Raw genomic sequence first — 11,139 nt, 5'->3', positions numbered from 1 at the left:
ACTGAAGCTCTACGACTGTCTCAACTACTGGGTTTCGGGGTAGCATTAGGAAATCGTGAGAATCCAAATCTCAATTTCATACAGATTCCAGATTCACTGCAGGTTCCAGAATTTCCTGAAACATTCTTCCAATTTATCACTCAGGATTCCCTAGCCAAAGCTAATAAAGTCTACATTCCTTACGGAAAAGCCACCATAAGCACCACCACAAATAAGATCAACTGACGCCCGCACTTTGCACCAAATATAGAAACTGTTACTCACACAAGAGTGTGCTGGAGGCAGCTCTCAGCTGAAGCCGAATCCGTGAGACTTCATTATCCCCATTTTGGATCGAGTGTGAAGACTGTCAGCAAACCAGGGCCCCAGTATAAAGCAGAGAACAGATCCTCTGATGCCTGCCTGAACATTTCCTTCCCACCTCTGTCTTGGATATTGAACACTCTCATAGCTACTGAGTCACCCACATTTGCAGGTCATTTATCCAGCCACCAGGATAACATAATTATGCGATAAAAATGCCTTCTCAGGGCTTTGTCATACTTAACAAGGAAGCTCAGAAGGCTAGGTAAGCACAAGAAAGGGGGAAGCGTCCTCCAAACAGACAAAAACCAAGGAAAACCGTGCAGAGACTCACGAGAGAGAGCAGAAACAGAGGCTGCTGTAGCCTTTCAGGCTCTGCTGGCTGCAGCCCTGCGTTAGGTGGCACCATTTCCACGGATGCATCCTGCTGGGCCCATTTGAAAGCTCCCGCTTGCGAGAAACTCACCCCCACTTCCAGTTCCTGAAAGCTGCAGCCCCATTCCACCCTGGGGACCGACTGTGCAAGTCTTCCTGGAGCGAGCCCTCAGAGCCTGCTCAGTGTCTGAGACTGGGAAGCACCAATGATCCAGAAAGGCACAATCCCGTTCTCCTTGTGCTGCTTTCTGGGTTCCAAGTTGTCTTAATAACGAGTTCTGCATAAATCCCGGGCCTGGGGAGCCAGCCAGGACCCAGCGGCACCCAGCTCATGTGCTCCCCTCACCCCACAGAGGACCATGGAGACCCCAACACACTCTGTCCGCGGGGCAAGACACCACAAACAGCCACAGTTCAGGGTTCTGCCACCCGCCCCGCTGCTGTAATTACCTGCTGTGATCTGAATTCTCATTGGTTGGAAAGGTGATCCCACAGCTCCGCTGCCTTAATTACCTGCTGGGATCTGAAATTGCATTGGTTGGAAAGGGGATCTCACTGCTCAAGCACTCCCTGCTGCCTCCTTGCAAACAACATAAAATATCCAAAACCCCTCTTAAAGAACGTTTACTATAACCTCAAAACAAGACCCATCCCCAGACCAAGGAAGATACACACGCACATCTGACACCTGGTGGACGTCAGTGACTGACGCCACGGCTTCCGTGTGGCGTGTGAAGCAGAAGGTCTGTCACGGTGACTCAGGCTGGGGTCTGAATAGGGGTCTTCCAAGCAACTAGGGAACCAGGACGCACACCCCAAAACCCAAGTCCCCGCACTCATGTACCTGGCAGAAATGCTGCGTGGCCATCGACACCAGTTGTGAACCAAGACCGATCTGTGTCCTGTGGCCCTCACAACGTCGGTACATGCCTGGGCCCAGCACAGGCCCACACGGCACCCCGCTCGCCTCCAGTGGGTCTCTCTCCTGCCAAGGGGGATGGCCCTGAAGTCCGTTGAGATTTCCAAAGCTCTACAAAGTTGTCCTTCCTCCTGCTTGTTCAGAAGGCCTAAAGACCTGAAGACACCAGTAAGAATTGACCTAGCCTCTTAAGGCAGCTCAAACACCTACACACAGGAACGCTGGACCTCTCTGCCCTCAAGAGCAGCCGATAACACACTGGGCTAAGCAGAAGGCACAGATGTCACATCCAGAAGCCAGTGGCGCTCACGCTTGCATTCCAGGAGCCGCCCATGTGAGTCCCTCCAAGGCTTCCAAGTCCCACTTGATTGTTTTCATCGTATCTCTATAACATCAGAGACATTATATCTCACGGTATCTATGAGATCGTCTCTACTTTTATGAGCACATATGCTCCCTGACTTACCACGGGATGAAACTGCTCCAATAAACACAGCATAAGCTGAAAATATCCAAAATAGAAAATGCATTTGACATAATAGTTTCAACTTACAACGGGTTCATCCAGAGGCAGCCCATCTTGGGCCAAACAATGCACTGAGTGTGACTAGTTCACACCATCACAAGGTTGGAAAAAAAATCACCAATGTAACCATTGTGAGCCAGGGACCATCTGTATTGGGGCTCCTGTCTTCAGAGACAACAGAAACCTCTTCATAGACAAGAATCACAATTTATAATCATCAAAATGTTAAATTTAGTTTAACAATCTAGAGGTTCAAACAAAGCCAAAGTAGGCCCACAAGGCCATTTGTGCCATTCACTAAGACACACGACTCTGTAATAACCCTCACCACAGCCCCTCAGGGTGGGTCCCAGAGGCGGCTGAGGCTTTTGGCTATGGACACTAACGAAACCAAAATCAGAGTATGCAGGTGCAGTCAAGTCATATGACTTCTCCACTAGCATATGCACAAATGTTCATCGGCAAATCTGATCTTTGCTTTACCTCCCTCCCATGACCTAAAAAGGAGTCCACCACACACACACACACACACACCACTTCAAAAACATAATTAATACTTGGGTTCAATTCTGAGCATTCGGAATAGACCTAATGGGTGATTAAATCTCTCCTCCAACCCATTGTTTAGTCTTCTTAGAGGATGAAGGATTTTGCATAACACAAGTCAGCATATAAAAGATCTTGTATAGAAACAGACTTTCAAGTGGTCCTCATTATAGTCATTCAACTCATATACAAAGGACCCAACACACAGCACAGAGTATATTAGAAGAATGATTAACTTGTTCCCCTAAAAATCCTAATATCTACAAAGAAAAACTACCCTATACACATTTTATCATTCTTTACCAGTATAGTCATACAAAGGAGTATCACAAAAGCAAAAGAACACATTTGGTTTGAGTCACAGTTCTAAATTTAATATAAAATTGCTAAAACCACCAAGACAAACATGACTATGAAATATTTAACGATCTTCACCTAAATTCAAGTCACCATTCAACCACCAATACCTCTGCTCCCCTTACAGGAACTTTCCAAAAGTAAATTCTGGAATTAACAGGACATATTTTTCTGGTGATAGAAATTAGGAAGAAATTGGTTGAAGGCGGTTCCTTGGCTGTCAAATTTTTTCTCAATATTTTGTAAAATAAATGCATCAAACGGATCTTTACATTAACTTACAATCTATCAAGCAATACTGGAGCAAGCTTTAAATATTAGCCACATTCTGTCAGGGCTGACTAACATTAAATCAGCATCAGTCTCATGTCTTGCAGCATCCACAGCTCATCTTCTTAAAACCACTTAAGATTTCATAATTAACTCAAACAATGTAAGTCATCTCCTTGATCTTTGACATGAAGGGGGAATTTTCCCCCAAAATAGTACCTCTTTCCTTGACATGATTTAATCTGTGGTTAGAGTATTTAACAGGATTTCTTTCCTTCTTAGAAAATAAAATATACACCTTTCCAGTATGAAAAACTCTAACTGATAATGCTATAGCTTAACCAGGTCAAAAGCATTTTTTTTTTAAGTTAAAAAAAGAACCTACCTGCATCTTTGGACCTTACGTGAGGTAGTGTCCAGGGTCACTGGGACCCCTGCTTGGCCAGTTCAGCTGGGTACCAATTAAAGACAGAAACCCAAGCGTTCACTCAAAGCCCCTTCCCAGCTGTTCATCCTAGTGGAAGAAGCCATGGGTACAAACGAATCCCGCATTCTACGGAGGGCTTTGGGGATAGGCTGCTTGAGAACATCAAAGTGGCTCACATCCCCCGAGTATAAAGCCAGTGACTGCTCTCAACTTCCATCCACAGCAGCCAAGGTCTGGAATCACCTGAGTGCCCGTCAACAGGGGATGAAGGGAACGTGGCCTGAACATACACAGGAGCAATACTCCACCACACAGCGGAGAGCCCTGTCATTCGCGGCAGCATGGATGGGGCTGGAGGACATTACGTTAAGCAAACTAGCCAACCAAGGAAATGGCGCATGTTCTCACTCATAAGCAGGAGCTGAGAGCAGATCTCATGGAGGCCAAGAGTAAGTGGTCAACAGAGCCCAGCAGAGCCCACTCAGAAGCAGGATGGGCAGAGACTGGTAACAGGCACAAACACACAGCCTAATGGGGACACAAGACCTACTATTGATAAATCAGCAGGGGGATGGCAGTGGGTCATCTACTGTGTATTTCAAAACAGCTAGGAGAGAATAACTTAACATAACCAGCATAAGGAAAAGAAACTATTTAAAGTGAAAGACATCTCAAGTACCCAGATTCCATCAATATAGGGATGAATCAAGGTATCACATGCACTCTGAATATATGTACATATATTATGTATCAACAGAAACAAAAACCAATGACAGAACCATTTGCGAAGCACGTGCAGGAGAATGGGAAGCCTGACATGGTGTGGCTGTGTGTCCCCACCCAAATCTCATGCTGAACTATAACCCTGTGTTGGAGGTGGGCCCTGGTGGGAGGTGATTGACTCATGGGGGTGGTTTCTAATGGTTTAGCACAATCCCCCAAGTGCTGTCCTCATGATAATTCTCCTGAGATCTGGTTGTTTGGAGGTGCATGGCACCTTCCCCTTCACTCTCTCTCCCCTTCCAGCCATGTGAAGACATGCCTGCCTCCCCTTCACCTTCCACCCTGATTGTAAGTTTCCCCAGATGTAGAAGCCTGTACAACCCACAGAACTGTATGCCAATTAAACCTTTTTTTCCTTATGACCCAGCCTCAGATCGTTCTTTATAGCAGTGGAAGAAAAGTACAGTCCTCAGTACCAGTAGTATTTTCCTTCTACCCAGCGGCCAACAAAGTCCCCCACCCTAGCTGGTTTTCCAAAGCTTTGCCAGAATGCTGAGGCTGTTTTGGGGATACTAACTTTCCCCATCTCTGGCAAACCAGATGGAGCATCCTATTTGCCTCTTACCACCTTTCTCAGAGAAACCCCACCTCTGAAACAGCCTCCACCAGGGGCCTCCTTCAGCAGCAGCAAAGCTGAGTGTTCCCTGCACTTCCCTTCTTCTGAACAAGTAAACATCTTAACCTTGTTTTTCCATCTTTCCAGCTCATTGAAAAAAAATCTTATGCTTTCTATTTTCCTAACACACACACGGAAGAGAAGTGCCGTGAGGGCAGGGGCTCGTTTTCCCGGATCTGCGCCTGGCCCTCAAACACTAGCCGAATAATAACATGATATCCAGAGGCAGAAATGCAAATGTCCACATGACTTCAAATACCCTAAGGATCTAACAGGCCGAATGGCCCATGTAACTATGGTGTGCTGGGCCATTCAACTGGTGTCCAAATCCCTGTCCAAGTGAGCTCTTTAATTTCGAGACTTCTCAGACAGCTGTTTTTTGTTATTGTTGTTCTGTTTTGTTTTTTATTAAAGGGATATGTTACAGTTATAATCAAGAATATCCCAGGCCGAGTGTGTTGGTTCGTGCCTGTAATCCCAGCACTTTGGGAGGCCAAGGTGAGCGAATCACCTGAGGTCAGGAGTTCAAGACCAGCCTGGCCAACATGTTGAAACCCCGTCTCTACTAATACAAAAATGAACCAGCCATGGTGGCAGGCACTTATAATCCCAGCTACTCAGGAGGCTGAGGCAGGAGAATGGCATGAACCAAGAGGTGAGGCTGCAGTGAGCCAAGATCATGCCACTGCATTCCAGCCTGGGCAACACAGCAAGACAGTATCAAAAAAATAAAAATAAACCAATACTCCCGGTTAGTTCTTCACCAATGTCAGATACATCAATTTAAAGAAAAATATGAAAGCATGTTTTTAAATTTCTGTGTTGAATTTAACCATATCTTTTAAGAAGATATGAAGATAGAAGTTCCCCAAGGATCAGGGGAGAAAAAAGCAGTTAAGAAAATTTTAAAACCTCAGGAGAAAAACAAGTATGGGTTAAGATCTCAAGGCAAAACTTTTCCTTTGCACTTTGATTTCAAAAGAACAGAGATGCCCAAAATATGAACTCTCCCATCTGCATTTTATATTCCTCTGTGTCCTTTGAAAGGCTGGAGATGGGATCCCAGGTTCCAAAGTGCCTGGCCATGGCTCACATCAGGCGGCATCTTTCACAGCTGTTTACTTCCCTGACTGTGCCTAGAGCTCTGTGGCCCAATTTACAAAAAAAAAAAAAAGGTCCTAATTTACTCACGTTCATCACTTTGAGCAGAGTCTCAAGAAATGAGACAAATATTGACACTCCACAGAAGCAAATACTCTCTTCCGAAAAGTCAAGTGTCAGGTTCCCATGAGCCATACAGCTTGCTTACAGAAAGCACTGGCTGACTTGCTGGTTTAAGGTTAAATGCATTTAAAATGTTAAGTCAGGCCGGGCGCGGTGGCTCAAGCCTGTAATCCCAGCACTTTGGGAGGCCGAGACGGGCGGATCACGAGGTCAGGAGATCGAGACCATCCTGGCTAACACGGTGAAACCCCGTCTCTACTAAAATATACAAAAAATTAGCCGGGCGAGATGGCGGGCGCCTGTAGTCCCAGCTACTCGGGAGGCTGAGGCGAGAGAATGGCGTAAACCCGGGAGGCGGAGCTTGCAGTGAGCTGAGATCCGGCCACTGCACTCCAGCCTGGGCGACAGAGCGAGACTCCGTCTCAAAAAAAATAAATAAATAAAAATAAAATAAAATAAAATGTTAAGTGATCAAACCCGCCTCCCAGTGGGTGTGCGCGTTGAGCTGGATGCAGTAGTGATGCAGACCACATTCTTGCCTTTGGTTTTGCTTCAAGCAGAGCACCCCACACCCAGGAAGAGGCCAAAGGACGGCATCCAGGTCTAGGACAGATCTAAGGAGAGCTGCAGGCTGACTGCCTCATCTGCAAATAGTCTCTCATTTCAGGGAAAATCACTGAACAGAGTTCATAACATGTGAATTTTTAAAATTCGTATTTCTAATTTCATCCCATTAGAACTTTTGAACCTCCGCCTCCCACCTAGAGAACGTCAGCTCAAGCCGATCACAGCGCAGTGCGATTTTCTATAAATAACATGCACGCCTGCATCTGAGCTGAGATGTGAATGTCTGGAATGTGCCTGCCAGGCCCAGGAGGAACTGCAGCAAGTGTGGGGACACAAGCCACTAAGGAATCTGATTTGGAGGGAACTGGAGGCAACTAAAACTAGTTCCACTGGTTTTTCTTGGTAAGGCTTGACCAGGCAAACTGTTATCACTGTTGTTAATTCATGGTAAATGGGATGGGGACTTAAAAGTAATTAGAGCAATTACAGAATTTGCTACTCAATTACAATGGCACAGATTCCTGAGAATGGAAGAACTGTTGCCCAGGAATAGAGTTCAAGAGGTCCTCTCCATGCTCCGGGAAACATGGCATTTCCACGCACCCCTGCTTTGGTCCCTGGCCACCACCATCCTGATCTCGGCCATCTGATGGCATCAGTCCCCAAAGCTGGAAACACCTGACCTCTTCTCACCCTCCCATCTGCCCTGCCTTCCTCCAGTCTGGGATATTCAGGGATGCCCACATCCAGGACCAGGAAACCAGGGTTATCCCAAACCAGTGCCTGCATTCAAAGTCCTCCACGGCAGCACAATCACCAAAGGCCAAAACTCCCAAAACATTCCATCTCACAATGGGAGCACATCTGGATTTAGGTTGACAATGCTGCATTCTCTTTGCCATGTACACATGGAGGCATGTCAGGTTCCACCTAAAGGTATCAGGTTCCATGCTGGCCAGGAGCCCAAACCTAGTCACTCTGCATGATCTCAATTCACCATCCACAGAGAAGCCTGCAGTTTTCCTCTGGTACACGGTGTGGATGGTGGATGTTGGATGCATTTCCCCTGAAGACTTGGAGACAGGAGCCTGGCCAAGGATGCCAGTCACCCCAGCCCCTGCAAGGCCCGGACGTGCCCCCCTGCTGTCTGCACCCAGTACCCAAGTCTAGCAGTGCTGGCTCTGTGGTGGGATCCATCTGGGCCTGCAGAGGACCCAGGGCACAGGAACTGCGCAGCCTGGCGGCAGCCAGAGGCCTAAGGGATCCCCATGAGGCTCTCCAGGCTGCCCTCACCACAGGCAGAGCCATGCAAGAGAATTTCCTGCTGAACTGGAAACGCTTCAATCTGCTCAGCCAACACAGAAAGACAACAGCCACCTACAGCTGCTGAGCCCCAAAACGTGGCCACTGGGCCTGAAGGGTTGAATCTGGAATTTAATCTGTGAAGTTCTTTTCATGTGTTTAGCCATGTAATCAAATCTTTATTCTAATTAAATTTAAAGGACCCTCTGGCTATGGGCTCCCTTGTTGGGCATCACAGCTCCAGGGAGTAAAAATGGGAAGGAGAGGCCCAGAGCCTCTCTGCATTCTCCACGCTAATTCAACAAGTCATCATAAGGAAAGGCACTCCAGCAGGAGAGGTGTGCACGGGAAGAACTGAGTTGGCCCTTACACAAGCATGACCCCCATGGCATCACAGCTGCCTCAGCCAACAGGCAAAAGACAATGATGCCCACCTGGACAGGCCACCGGGTGTGGTGACAACCCCCAAGCCCTAGTCCCACAGCAGCCAGAGACCACCCACTGCTCGTCCCGGGTGAAACACAAGCCCTGGTCCCACAGCAGCCAGAGACCACCCGCTGCTCATCCCAGGTGAAACAGGCAGAGCTACCCGAGCCCTCAAAAGCAGGAAGAATTAAGGAGGCAAATCCCATGACACACGTGACACTCCTCTGAGACAGACACAGGCTTCGCTGTGAAAGTGCAGACGACGGTGCAGTCCCTAGGCGGGCTGCTTCTTCCAACGATCGGGAAGAAACCAGATCCATTTCCTTGTAGGAAAATCACTTGTACCGTGATTAGACAGAAGACAGAAGGTGGCTGATGTTATCAAATCATCAAGCACCTCACGGCTGCTTCCCCAAGGAAGGCCTGGAAACTTGCAGCCACCCGCGTAGGGGCCGCAGTGTTAATGGAGACATGGTTGACTGAGGTCTGGCTTCCTCAGGGAAGCTAAATTTGAACACTCACCACTGAGGAATCGGTCATTTACAGTCACTCACCCTCAATGCAGAAGAGGGCTCAAGACACTGCACCAGACTTCAACACTCAGGGTTAGGGTCAGGGTCAAATTCACAAGTTTTACAAAATGTATTTACCTGGGATGCCAGAAGAGATGTAGCTTCACACCCCCCCACCTCCACGGTTTGCTTAGCCCCTTCACCAGTGGATCTCACCAACAGATGATACATCCACACCTCATCCATGGCAGCACAGAAAACCACTTGGAAGACAGCCACTCCCACCAAGCTTCCTGACTTTGGTGTTTAAAATCTGCATCATTTAAAATCTGCATCTCATACATGAGATTACACTCCTCTGAACAACGACATTGCCACTGTCATTTCACCCAAAAGGGCTTTAGGAAATGACACGCGGTCCAGATGCCAGAGGTCACCGGCCGCCTTACTCTAGCTTAATTCCTTTGTGCCTGTATGGAGGCTTCACAGATACAGCCCATTAATGATCATATGAGCACCTCAGGGCATAGACGAACTCAGTGCTGAATTTTTCCATTTATCACCCTTTTTTGTCCAGAAGACAGCTGAGAAAGGCTGGGGCAGATCATCTCCTCAAGTGTAATGACTCCAGCCACTTCTCTTCACCCCAGGTCACCACTCAGTCACACGCTTTTGAGAAGCCAAAGCAGTTCTGTTCCCTTCACTCTGGGTTCCAAGCACTAAATTCCTGTTTTATCAATTAGATTATCAAGCAGCCATTTGTAATCTGGACTGCAATCTGATATGAAATTTAGTTCAAATCACGTCGGGTTCAAACATATGATCATCCCTTTCTTTAGGTCGGGCGTGGTGGCTCAAGCCTGTAATCCCAGCACTTTGGGAGGCCGAGACGGGTGGATCACGAGGTCAGGAGATCGAGACCATCCTGGCTAACACGGTGAAACCCCGTCCCTACTAAAAAATACAAAAAACTAGCCGGGCGAGATGGCGGGCGCCTGTAGTCCCAGCTACTCGGGAGGCTGAGGCAGGAGAATGGCGTAAACCCGGGAGGCGGAGCTTGCAGTGAGCTGAGATTGCGCCACTGCACTCCAGACTGGGCGACAGAGCGAGACTCCGTCTCAAAAAAAAAAAAAAGAAATTTAAAGCTAATTTAGGTTGCAGTAATAGCTCCTATTTACATTATAGATAAGGCATGAATGAAAACTTTAATCTGTTCATAGGACCAACTTTGTAAACAAACCAATTATTCAAGCCATGATTGTCTACAGTTAGATGCAAATTACTTTGCTCATAAAAGATTTTCCAGTAGGAATTTTTAAATCCATGGTCTGTCTTTTCTGAGCCTGTCTCTGCACCTTTCCCTGAGTGCACAGCAGGACTTCTCAGGGCATCCCATCAGCAGGCCCACTGAAGAGAATAAGCCCACAGCCCCCATCCCAGGAATCAAGTCCGAGCCCCAGCAGCCTCTCGTCCAGCCGGGGCTTCTTCACCAGCACAGCACCCAGAGGTCTTCCAGGTTTAATGCCATGTGTGCGTGGAAAGTAGAGTGCTGGAAAGACCACAGTGGACATTCTACAAATGCAAATTACCTCCTGGAACAGCCCAGCAACCCTCTATACCTTGCCGAAAGTACCCATGCCAGGCAGGCATAGAGTCTAATGGGGGTGCCTAGGAATCAGCATTTAACACGATTCTGATGAATAAAAAAGCTTGCGAGGTCGGTCAGCAAGAGGCTGCCGTGGCCTCCACTCATTTGCAGGCTCTGAAGAGACACAGATTCAGGTAACAGGCCAGACAGGACAAGGATGGGGAGGTAGAGGGCAAATTCCATGGACCACCAACCACCCCGCCATCCCCACTGCGACTCCGTGATTTAAGGAGAGGCAAAGCCAGGGAGAAAAGATGCCCCCACCACACGAGGGACTGAGATTTCACCTAAAGCACGCAGCATGTGGCTGAGGGCCAAGGTTGGGCAAGCCAGGAGCC

The sequence above is a fragment of the Trachypithecus francoisi genome, unplaced genomic scaffold, assembly GCF_009764315.1.
Source record: "Trachypithecus francoisi isolate TF-2019V2 unplaced genomic scaffold, Tfra_2.0 Contig00745, whole genome shotgun sequence".
NCBI lineage: Eukaryota > Metazoa > Chordata > Mammalia > Primates > Cercopithecidae > Trachypithecus > Trachypithecus francoisi.
Note: the sequence above shows the minus strand (reverse complement) of the source record.